The sequence below is a fragment of the Symphalangus syndactylus genome, chromosome 8 (genome assembly GCF_028878055.3).
Source record: "Symphalangus syndactylus isolate Jambi chromosome 8, NHGRI_mSymSyn1-v2.1_pri, whole genome shotgun sequence".
NCBI classification, from domain to species: Eukaryota; Metazoa; Chordata; class Mammalia; order Primates; family Hylobatidae; genus Symphalangus; species Symphalangus syndactylus.
In genome coordinates this window covers 74,357,342-74,370,495 of record NC_072430.2, presented here as the reverse complement: position 1 = coordinate 74,370,495, position 13,154 = coordinate 74,357,342, and the positions used below count along the sequence as shown (strand labels likewise).

Sequence of the window (13,154 nt, the reverse complement as noted above, 5' to 3'; positions counted from 1 at the left end):
CACTCTTCACAATAAATCTTGCTGCTGCTCACTCTTTGGGTCCATGCCACCTTTATGAGCTGTAACACTCACTGCGAAGGTCTGCAGCTTCACTCCTGAAGCCAGCAAGACCACGAACCCATCAGGAGGAACAAACAACTCCGGACAAAAGGAACGAAAAAAATTCCGGACACACCATGTTTAAGAACTGTAACACTCACCACGAGGGTCCGTGGCTTCATTCTTGAAGTCAGACCAAGAACCCACCAATTCACAATATGTTATTGGGTATTTTCTAATTTAACAATTTAGAAAGGTCTTCGGTTGGCGAGGGATCTCTTGTATATTTGCATAGTCATAAGGTTCTCCTGAACTTGGAATGGATCTAAAAGAGAGAATTTCCGACAAGGAATAAACCAGAAGTTGCTTCTCTCAGCCCTTTAAACTAGACCTTTCTCTGTATCAGGCCTTCCACGGAGCTCCAAAGCCAGCCCCAAAACTCCAAACCAAAAGGGTTGAGAAGGCTGTTGTGTAGCCTGAGTTTGTCTTCCTGAGCAAATTTCATTAATATCATAGTAGTAGCATCATTTAATTTTTTAACCAAAAACGCTTTTAGAAACAACCTGGAAAGTGGATTCCATTAGGGCATCATCTAGCAAATAGTTCTTCCCAAAAGTGGGGATTTGACAAAGAAAAAATCCTCTACAAAGTATTTATATGTTTTTACCTTAGGATAAAAAAAGAGACCAGAAAAGTTTTTCTAGGCTGAGTGATTGCTGTTGACAAACCTGGTTGAAACTCTTGCTAGCTGTGTGGCCATGCACCTGTTACACTCATGTGCCATGGAAGTAGGACATCTCAGTCAATGATAAACTGTATATACTACAGTAGTCCCGTTGATTATAATGGAGCTGAAAAAATCCCATTGCCTAGTAATTTTGTAGACATCATAATGTCATAGTGCTCTTCGTTACTCACGTGTTTGTGGTGATTTGGTGTAAACAAACCTGCGCTGCCAATTATATCGAAGCAGAGCATGTACAATAATGTACAGTATATAATACTGGATAATGACAGTAAACAACTATGTTACTGGTTTACGTATTTACAATACTTGTAATCATTATTTTAGCCAGGTGCGGTGGCTCACGCCTGTAATCCCAGCACTTTGGGAGGCCGAGATGGGCGGACCACTTGAGGTCAGCAGTTCGAGACTAACCTGGCCAACGAAGTGAAACACTATCTCTACTTAAATATAAAACTTAGCCAGGCATGGTGGTGGGCACCTGTAGTCCCAACTACTCAGAAGGCTGAGGCAGGATAATTGCTTGAACCTGGGAGGTGGAGGTTGTAGTGAGCCGCGATCATGCCACTGCACCCCAGCCTGGACAACAGAGCGAGACTCTGTCTCAAAAAAACGAAAAAAAATTATTTTAGGGTGTACTCCTTCTACTTACATTAAAAACAAAACCAAAAGCATTAACCATGGAAGAGCCTCAGGCAGGTCCTTTAGGAGGTATCCAAAAGAAGGCATTGTTATCATAGTGTGTCCGGAATTGGTGGGTTCTTGGTCTCACTGACTTCAAGAATGAAGCCGCGGACCCTCGCGGTGAGTGTTACAGTTCTAAAGGCGGCGTGTCCGGAGTCTGTTCCTTCTGATGTTCGGATGTGTTCGGAGTTTCTTCCTTCTGGTGGGTTCGTGGTCTCGCTGGCTTCAGGAGTGAAGCTGCAGACCTTCGCGGTGAGTGTTACAGTTCCTTGTGAACGGTTAGCCTTCAGAGTAGTCATGAATAAGTTTTACAAATTGTGTTACAGTCCCTACGCCATAGCAGTTGAGCAAGCTTCTATATACATATGGGCTCCACACATGGAATTTTAAATGGTTATCAAAACTTGAATAATACAGTATATATTGAGTGTTCCCTATCTGAAATCACTGTACTGAACATTTCCTATGTTATGTCACTAAATTCTCAAAATAACCTATGAGGTAAATAATATTATTATTCCCATTCTACATATGAGGAAATTAAGACTAACATATTTTAGGTAAAATTCCCAGAGTCCTACAGCCAGTAGACGGCCACGCCTATATCTGAACTCGCTTTGATTCCTAAACCATATTTCTTAAACATTATATACTGCCACTGAAACCACCTTTGCAAAAATTATAACTGAGACAATTATTACAGTGAAAAGAGATCTGATGTAACTGACTCCATCTTGCTTCTAACCTCCAAGCTGTCCTTGTTCATTCCTGGGTGTAGGCCGAACTAACTTCAGGAGGAACTTATAGTTTAGCTTTGAAACAAAGACAATAACAGCCCTTTCCCAAAACAAACCCCCTTCCTGCCTGGGGACTAAACTGCCTTTGCAGGACTAACAAATTAGCCACAAGATTAGAAATCATGGTTTAGGAGTCATGCAGCTGGAGGCTGCAAGATTGTAAATTTTTCCAAATTGCTCCTGGGGATAACATCGGTATTGTAAGACCTAAGATCAATGCTTGAGATATTTTACAGACCCTGGACTCGATGGATCAGCCAGCACCACCCAGATCAATAAACTGGCTCATCTGGTCTTGTGGCCCCAACCCAGGAATTGACTCAGTGCAAGAGGACAGTTTCAACTCCCTATGATTTCATCTCTGACCTGACCAATCAGAACTCCTAATGCACTGTACCCCCACCCACAGAATTATGCTTAAAAATTCAGATCCCCAAATTCTCTGATTTTAGTAATAAAAAAAACTCTGGTCTCCCACACAGCTGGCTCTATGTGAATTACTCTTTCTCTATTGCAATTCCCATCTTGATCAATTGGCTCTGTCTAGGCAGCGGGCAAGGTGAGCTTGTTGGGTGGTTACAAATTTGGGGGCTGGTCTGGGATTGCCTTTGTGGCTACCTGCCCGTGGTTCGGTAGCCCCTCTCCTTTGATGGATCCAGAGGCCAGCCCGAGCAGCCACCTAGTTCTCTTGGATTAGGGGCTGACTCTGGCACTGTCTCTACTGGCAGGTCACTGCCAGCCCAATGTGCATGAATTTAATTGCAATAGAGAAATAGTCCTGCGGAGACATTTCATAACTGTAGCCCCATGGTAGGATGTCTATCTGTAGCGCCACCACAGGGTGTCTGTAACTGGAGCCGTATCGCAGGGTGTGTTGCTGTCTGTAGCCCAATCATTGAGTGTCTGTAGCTGTAGCCCCATTATGGGGTGTCTGATTTGGTGAGTATTCTAGGAGCTGCCAACACCTCCTCCCTTCTCCTGATAGGTTTGGCTCCTTCAAGGTCTCAGCTGGCCCTCCCTAATGAGTAAGAAGAGTCTTGGTTCTGGAGATTTCTCCTCAATCAGGAAGATTTTGGGGAGAGTTCTCAGATGGAGAATAGGAGGTTGGTTTGGAAGGAATACTCTTGGAATTCTTGGCAAGGGATCTTGATTTGGAAGGCCTTGTGTCCATCTGGTTTTTGTTGTGTGTGTTTGTATATGTGGAACGGACCTCTGAAGAAACTGCTGACCAAAGTCCAGCAGGCCTAACTTGAAGAACCCTCTGTAAGTGTAATCGCATTCGGTGAGCCCTGATGAAAGCTCAACAGGCCTGACTCCGTGATTCTCCACTCTTCATCTTGCCCGGAGACCACTCATTGAATTCCTGGTTGGAGGTCATCCCTCCTCACCTTAAGTGGATCAAAGATGACTTTCTCTCCACTGGGGAGAAAGTTTGAGCCTTGTTAGGTCAATATTGGGTGTGGAATGAGGTGACTAGTGTCTGTTTTGTTATGCGTATTTTGCTTAGGCTGGGATGGAAAATGTTAATTCGGTTCCTCATGCAGCCTAACGGGCAGCATCTTGCAAAACTAGAAAGCTTTTGCCTATGGTTCCATAAAACAGAAAGTGATCATTTTCTTTTGTAATGGGGCTTGGTCCCCACAGCTATGGTGCAGTGAGCAGGGTCATCAAAAGCTGCTCTGTTCTTCTGAAAGTTGCAGAGAAAGGGAGCCCAGAAACCTGGTACCTGGTATGCTGGCAAAAAGGGTAAGAATTTCTTACCAGCCAGGTTTCTGGTCAGTTGGTCTCACTCTCTCTCTCTCTCTCTCTCTCTCTCTCTCTCTCGTGTGTGTGTGTGTGTGTGTGTGTGTGTGTGTAAATGGTAAACATCATTGTTTGTCTCTTCTGCAAAGGTTTGATTAATAGAAAAAAAAGGATTTGTGAGACTAGTCTTATTAGGCTGCAGCAAATCTGGTGTACTTTGTGCTAAGAATTTGTCTTTCTGTAATGGAGAGGCAGTGCCACAGGATAGACCGTGGGCTGGGGACCCCTAAATGCCTACTTTTCAAGCCAGCCTGGCAGGCTTGTCAGTTACAAACTTTGCTGCAGGCCCCTGAAACCAATACCGGATGAGGTTTCTCATGTTGTTTTATGTCCTTAAAATCTTAACCATGTGACCATGTGGGGATACTTTATTTTAGTCTCTGCCATCCAGAGGACAAGGATTTTGTGGTTCATGTCATAGCCAGCCCTAAAATTTATCTCAAACAGTTTAAAGCCTTCGCAAGCTCAAAATTGGCTACTCTAGGCCTCTTTTGGGAAGAACAGTAGAAACTGCTTAATGTTGTAGCTCCGTAGCTAAGGCTTTGTTTTTTGACAATGGCAGCCTAGGTTCAATTCTTCGCTTAGGAAATCAGTCCTTTCTGGTTTGTTATTTGTGTAACTTTTTGCCATTTATTATTTCCCCCATGGACTGCTTCTGATTTCCTGTCTTAATTTTTTATTTCTCTGAATTACCTTTGGGTAGATTCTAAATCTTATAAATAAAGAAACTGTTTACTGTCTCTTTGAGACACCTTATGCATCCATGGTTAAGTTATAACCTTAGTTAAAACTTATTAATTTCACTGGGAGGTTACCTGTGGTAGAATTCAAAAGCCAAAAATATTGGCTCTCCTGGCTGGAGTCTGGAATAAGAGATTTTAAAAAAATAAAAGAGCTCTACTGTTAAAATCAGCTTAATTAAAATGGATATCCAAGCTATACATATTTAAAAGGCCTTTATCTTTTTCCTCTTCTTGAATCATGTTTTTCTGAAAAAGGTTTTTCTTCTCAGTTGATGGAATTATTTTTCTCCATTTTGTCTTCTTGCTGCTCTTGATGCCCACATGAGAGAACCTAAGAATTTCAAACAGCCTGGGACTCCTGGGGAAAAACAGAAGTGGCACCACAGACTCCATTCTGGAAAAAACCTGTTTTCCTCATGGAACCCCAGGAATTGAAAGTGGATAGATCTCTCTCAAAATCTAAGGCTCTGTTTGGTTTTACATTATGTCACTTGACCTTTTTTTTTTTTTTTTTTTTACTTTTGGGGGTATCAGAAATTACTTTGCATTATGGGAAAGGTTTTAGCCTTGGTGTATAGCAACTTTAAGGGATATTGGCTGATATGGAGGGATACTTGGCTCTTTGTATGCTTGGATTAGAGAAGCATGCTTGGCCATCTGGAAGGTATGCAAACATCCCCACCTTCCACTGACAGATGAGACTCCCATGTGGATGGGCTGATTAGAAAATGGGCCGATTGGCTTTGGGTTGCCTTGTAATAAAATGTAATGCAATAAAATGCCTTCTTCCATAGTGTTTCCCTCTTTTTGGGGGTCCAGAATGTGATATAAAAATGGGACCCTTAATTTTGGGGATCTGTTTTTGCCTTCCAGCTGTGCTTGCTTATTAGGCCCTGAAAATTGCAAGCTTTCCTCACCCTATTCCTCCAAGGGCTCCACCCTGAAGCCAGAAATCCAATTATTGACAAATGAAAATCTTGACAACTACTGGATCTTCTTTTCTCTGTATATTTATATCTGTCTGTGTGATGTTTATATATGAAAGAGCTCTGAACAATTGGGGGTAAAAATAAGGGCTTAAATCAAATATTTTGTCAGAAAAATAGAAGCTTTAATGCTTTTTGTTCATGTGACTTTAGTAATCTTTTGGAAATAAAGACAATTTTAAAGATTATTGGTAAAATAAAAATGTCTTCAAAATTTAGACATTTGGTCGAAACATTTGGTCTAAATTAGGTCAGATATTAGGTTTGCTAAATGCTTTAAGGTAATAAACTGCCTTTTTGACTTTTAAAAACTGTTTGACTTACCTACTTTGGAGCCATTAGGTTCTAGATAAGGCCTGGGGACATGTGGCATAAGCCATGTCCCCTACCTGTACTAGGAAGAATCAAACCTTATTTGCACTTCTGTCTGGTGTCCTAGGCTCCACAGCTAGTATATATTAAAATCATTTACTTACCAGGCTTTTCACCAAAAATGAAAGATGCTAAAAGTTAACAGTGTAACACGTACTTGAGTCCACTGGAAAAAGAGTTTTACATGCAAGGTGCAAGGTATAGAAGGAAAGTAGAATGTGGTTTTGGTGCGAAATTATAAGAAGGCATGGGAATATGGCTTTTGTTAAAGGGAATGTAATTTTTTCTAGTTCAGAGGGTTTTAAAGAATGTCTTAACCTAAAAGAGTAAAGGGACAAAACTGAATGTTTAAGCAAGTTGGAAAGGTTTGTGAAGGGTTGATCTGGTAAAGGAAGTTCTGTGAGAAGCAGCAAGTTGGCTAAGAGTTGAAGGGAATTGTTTAGTATCTTTCTGTAGCTCGAACATTAAAATAAAAGCACATTGATGTGGAGCCAGAATCTGAGCCCATGTGTCTGAATAACAGGGTTTTCTTTTAAAAAAAATTGATCTGTTTAACAGAAAATTGTAAAGAGTTATAAAAAGTTTATGAAAATCTTACCTTATGGTCAAACTAATTAAAACTGCATAAATTTATAAAATTTTATTAAAAACTAGCTTTAGCATTAAAGATGCCCTAAAGCAAACATGAAACTTAGTTTTCTCTTTTGAAAAAGATTTTTATGTAATATTAAGAGACAATTAAAACAAATCTTGTTTGCCTTTTGAGTAAACTACGAAAAAAAGGGAGGGGAGAGAGAAGAGACAGATTCAGCTGGCCTCATGCTGTCTTCATTGGATCTTGTTGTCTAGAAAGCTGAGTCTCCTCTCTATCAGAGTAAAGGTATTTTCCTTTTTAAAATTTCTGGGTTATCATTTTGGCTAAATGAATGACTTATGGTGACCTGGGATTCTATTTAGTGATATCCAGTGTTGTAAACGTTTTATATGTGACAAACTTTCCAAAATCAAATTATAAAGTATGTCTTTTTCTGATCCAATTAATCTTTTAGATATTAGGTCCCCTAAAGTGCAAAAATGATGTATTTGCTTATTTTATATAAAAATCACACAGGAAACATTGTCAAATATGAAATTATGTTTGGCTTTCTTTGGACTGTATTTTTATAAATATGTTATTTGTATGTGTTCCAAAATTATAGGAAGCTTCTATAATTCTGATATAATTTAATGTATATTAAGCCTTTTAATCATATGTAAAATTTTTGTATGCCACAGAAGTAACCAAAATTCCTAGTCAATTGTAGCTTTAATAGTGGCTGTCCTAAGACTTTTGTCATCCCCAGACAATTGTCTTGTTTTGATCCTTTTCGGAAGGCAGTTTATAATCAGATATAGGGCTCTGATGGGTTCTCTTGAATGCAAGTCTCTAATAACATAGAAATTGTGTTATTGGAATAGAGGAAACAAAACAAACTTCTAGGACTCATGGAGAGCCGATGTGATAAACATTGCTAATGCTTTTGTTTTTCAGAGTCAAGAAAACTTTTTGTTTTTTGTTTTTTTGAGACAGTTTTGCTCTTGTCACCCAGGCTAGAGTGCAATGGGGTGATCTTGGCACATCGCAACCTCCACCTCCCGGGTTCAAGCAATTCTCCTGCCTCAGCCTCCCGAGTAGCTAGGATTACAGGCATGCACCACCACGCCCAGCTAATTTTGTATTTTTAGTAGAGATGGGGTTTCTCCATGTTGGTCAGGCTGATCTCAAATTCCTGACCTCAGGTGATCCGCCCACCTCAGCCTCCCAAAGTGTTGGGGTTACAGGCATGAGCCACTGTGCCCAGCCAAGAAAACTTTTTCTTTTGAGCGATTTAGAACATTTAGCAATTGAGTAAAGTATACTCCCATGAATGAAATTTGGAGCATATTGCTTTCTCTCTACCTAATTCCTCCAGAATTTAGAAACTATTTGTGAGTATTCTAAGCTTATTGCAGTCTAGTTTTTTGCATAACTGCAATAAGAATCTCATTTCTTCTGTAACAGGACACAATCGGAGAAACTGGTTATTTTACCAAGGCTTTGACTGGAATGGCATGCTTTCTTTAAATAATCAAAGTTGACTTATAGAGCCAATAAAGGGAAAGCTGGCCTCATACCTTGTCTACACAGTCCCTGTACTGGGTTCCTGACCCGTACTAAATAAAGAATGTCACCTCTGACAGGCTCAGGAGCACCAAGTTATCTTAGGACCTTCAGAGGAGGAAAATTCACTCAACTGATATAGGTATTTGCAGGCATAGATAAATCTGTGACTGGGCTTCAAGGCTTTAAAAGTACAATCTGAGATTCCTTATAGAACAAAGTTTCAGCAAAGCCAATTTTAAAAGAGCCTGTATGGCAAATAATTATTCCTACTGGACTTTATGCAAATAATCAAGTCAAGCACAATAGGGCTAAAATTTATTTTGCAAGTAAATTTGACCTACTATGATTTATCTTTAATAAAACTGGGGAATAGTGAGAGAAAAATTATACTTCAAAAAAAAAAAACTATCATACACCTGTTGTTAGTTGTTCTTGAGTTTTTATTATTTTCTGCAATTTGGATTAAATTCTAAATAATCTGTGGGCTACAAGTCCCCAAACTAATGCTTTCAAATCTTTACTTTTAAGACTTGGAATTGCACTGCTTATCCCAGAATGCATTATTTACCTTATAGTATGCTGTTCTATAAATCCTGCATTAAAACTATAGATGACAATACTAACACCCTTGTCATGTAAGCCTTGAAACCCCAACCAGGCACCTATCAGCATGTGCAGACAGCTGCAAAGCAGTTCTACTCCTCTTACCCTGAGGTCAATACCTAACCCCACTATGCCTCCTGTTCAGCAGGAAGATGTTAGAGTGGTCTTCATCATTTTTCCATCTTCATAGCCCACACCTGAAGAATAAGGTGTTACAAAACCCAAAGAAAGGGACTGAAACTACCTTTGCAAAAATTGTAACTGAGACAATTATTACAGTGAAAGAGATCTAACGTAACTGACTCCATCTTGCTTCTAACCTCCAAGCTGTCCTTGTTCATTCCTGAGTGTAGGCCGAACTAACTTCAAGAGGAACTTAGTATATAGTTTAGCTTTGAAACAAAGACAATAATAGCCCTTTCCCAAAACAAATCCCCTTCCTGCCTGGGGACTAGGCTGCCTTTGCAAGACTAACAAATTAGCCACAAGATTAGAAATTATGGTATAGGAGTCAAGCAGCTGGAGGCTGCAAGACTCTAAACCCCCCCAAATTGCTCCTGGGGATAACATCAGTATTGTAAGACCTAAGATCAGGGCTTGAGATATTTTACAGACCCTGGACTCGATGGCTCAGCTGGCACCACTCAGATCAATAAACTGACTCATCTGGTCTTATAGCCCCAACCCAGAAACTAACTCAGCGCCAGAGGACAGCTTCAACTCCCTATTATTTCATCTCTGACCTTACCAATCAGAACTCCTGATTGACTTGCCCCCTACCTACCAAAGTATCCTTCAAAACTCCAATCCTTGACTACTCGAGGAGACTGACTTGAGTAATAATAAAACTCTGGGCTCCTGCACAGCCAGCATTGTGTGAATTAACTCTTTCTCTATTGCAATTCCCATCTTGATCAATTGGCTCTGTCTAAGAGCCAAGATGAACCCACTGGGTCGTTACAACACCGGCTGTGGTTTATATAACTTATAAAATAAAAGTCTGAAAGCATGGTATCAGTAAGATTTGCCTCATTTGCCAACTAAATTTACTCTTGGATAAAGATATAGACTCCAAAGAATCCCATAAACCATCTAGATTTTGGCAATAAATGAAAACTGAAGAATTTCCTCCTGTTCTTAGTACATGCTCACTATTTGCATCCTGAAGCCTCAGAAGTGTTCATATTTATTATCTTCTTGACAAAGCCTCTTTAGAAGAATTTTTATTGCTATCAAGTGATATATCTATCCCTTAAGAAGAAGAAAAAAAACCCTACAGCACCACTGATCTCAAACATCTTTAGGGTACTGAGTAGAAAGCAAGACACATTGAAAACTGGCTCCGTGCAGTGCTGCTCCATGTGTTGGAGCTGACAGAATTAAGGACATGCTATCCCCAAACATGGGACTTACGCATTCAAAAAGCAGAAGCAGGAAGGCCACTCTCACCTTCCCACAGCTCTTCTCTGAAGCAGGCCAGAATACCTAGGAAGGTCACTCTCACCTTCCCACAGCTCTTCTCTGAAGCAGGCCAGAATACCTAGGAAGGTCACTCTCTGCCATTCTCCCTCCCTTCTCCCCTGAAGACCCTCATGTGACAGATGTCCTGACCTGAGGTAAGGAATACCCAGAGGTAAGGAATGTCATATAGGGACACCAAGAAGAATCTGAGCAAACAGTCCTTGCTAAGTAAGCCCCAGTTTATTACCACTAAATCATACACTTTTGTTTTTCAGTCATAATTCTGCACAACTGACCATAAAAATACACAGATTTGCCTGTTTCTTTGGGTCTTCATATCTGATGGCTCTCATGTCATCTAAAACTTATATTAAATAAATTTGTATGCTTTTCTCTTGTTAATCTGTTTTTTGTTATAGAGGTCTCAGCCATAAACCTTTTGATGGGTGAGGAAACAATATTACTTTTCCCCCACATTTATAAAGCCCAACTTTATCCAGGGCCACTTCTGTAATTTTACCTTGGATAAGTCAGATAGTAACTGGAGTTGGTTTTGTTTCATTTTTTATTGCTATTACTACACTTCATATTTTTGATGCCTTAATTAGAATTTTCAACTCATTTTCTAAGTGAAAACAAATCTTTAGTCATTTTCATCAGACCCATACATATTATTATTAATTACGTAAATATATGCCACACACTAGAAGGCACACTTTTCATGTGGGCAGGGTCTGAGCCATTGTAGATAGTACAGGGAGGGAGGCAACACTGTGCTGGTACTATGGGTGTGGAAGGCAGGGGATATGCCTTAGTCCAGTAGTCAAAAATCAAACAGAGGAAAGGAGAGGAATGTGGGTTGACAGGAAATACGACATGGGGTTCTTTAATGTGTCTGTGTCATAATCCCTTTTAGAACTGGTGGAAGCCGTGGCTCCAAAAAAACCACATAGACAATCCATCTTCATTATCTGAGGATTTGCCTACTTGCTAAAATTTATTTGTAACCCAAAGTCAATATCTGCAATGCTTTCATGGTCATTCACAGAAATGCTCAGTCCCCTGATGCACACATTTCCAGCTGATGTCAAAGAGGATGATGCTCTGCCTTCTTATTTCAGCTCTCATAAACAAGTGTCCTTTTTGAGGTCTGTTTAAGTACCACATTTTCTTTTTTTTGCATTTTTGTGATTTTCCATTGGTAATTTTGCTGTTTAAAATGCTGCCCCCGACCCCTCCCCAACCCAGGGTGGGTGTGGTGGCTCACACCTGCAAACCCAGCACTTAGGGAGGCCAAGGCAGAAGGATCACTTTAGGCCAGGAGTTTGAGACCAGCATGAACAACACAGCAAGACCTCATCTCTACAAAAAAAAAAATTTTTTTTTAATTAGCCAGATATGGTGGTGCCCACCTATAGTCCTAGCTATTCTGGAGGCTGAGGTGGAAGGATCCTTGAAGCCAGAAATTCAAGGTTACAGTGAGCTATGATCACGCCACTACACTCCAGCCTGGACAATAGAGTGAGACCTTGTCTCAAAAAAAAAAAGGGCCAGGTGTGGTGGTGAGTGCCTGTAATCCAGCACTTGGGGAGGCCCAGGTGGGCGGATCACCTGAGGTCGGGAGTTCGAGACCAGCCTGACCAACACGGAGAAACCCCGTCTCTACTAAAAATACAAAATTAGCTGGGCGAGGTGATGCATGCCTGTAATCCCAGCTACTCGGGAGGCTGAGGCAGGAGAATCACTTGAACGCAGGAGGCAGAGGTTGTGATGAGCCAAGATCGTGCCATTGCACTCCAGCCTCGGCAACAAGAGTGAAACTCTGCCTCAAAAAAAAAATTTTAAAAAATGTATCCCTGCAAGTGTGGTGCTCTCTAGTGTTTCTAAGCACAAGAAGGTTGTGATATGCCTCATGGAGAAAATACTTATTGTTCAGGCATGTGTTACAGTGCTGTTGATTGTGAGTTCAATGACACAAATGCTGCAATTGACATACTGTTTTATATTTTAAAACACTGACTATAATTATTTAGAATAAACATATATTAAATAAGGTGTCTTTTAACAGAAACATGTGTAAAATGCGGTTACGCATTGATCACTTCACAAAAATATTGTGGCCTAAGTATTGACCCTGTATTTCCTCCTAGAAGCAATGGTTCAGTATTTGCTGATTCAGAGTTTGCAGCAACTTTAGAGAGCACAAGTTTTACAAATAGTGAGAACCAACTGTATTAAATATAGATAAAATTTTACTTGCGCTATCAAGAGGCCATCAGAACCACTGAAACTCCTGTGTAAATCTCTTCTAGAGGCCCAGATAGTACTAATGTCTTGCTGTTAAGTAGCAAGTTTGAAATGTAGGGTATTACAATAGCAATATTGGTATAAAAATTATATTTAACAAAAAATGATTTGAGTTCCTACTCTGCAAATAAGTCTTTTATTCTCAAGCAAAGTAGGTATAAATATGTATATCTGTATCAATTTTGGAATACTATTTAACAGTATTAATGTGTGGTCAAATTTTTTATTCTTTATTAAATAAATTTTCAGTGTAAACCAAAAGGTAAGAAAATTCAGAAATGTGACCACCCTTTACTCCTTCAAGATAACTGTGTTTCTCTGTTAGCACTTACAATGAATATTAACCAAGCAGTCCTTAAGACTCTTGTTAAACTTTAGCTGGAAGGATAGAACAGTTAAAGACATATTTTACAGCTGGATATTTTTTAACCCTTCTAATAACTCCTTTGCACAGATGAGTGTACAACTCAT

General features: G+C 39.9%; 1 protein-coding gene across 1 annotated transcript in view; it reads right to left on the bottom strand.

The window, feature by feature from the left end:
• Positions 1 to 13,154, bottom strand: part of MYO3B (myosin IIIB) — a 269,300-nt gene that overhangs the window by 203,015 nt on the left and 53,131 nt on the right. The gene's annotated exons all lie outside the window — the stretch shown is intronic.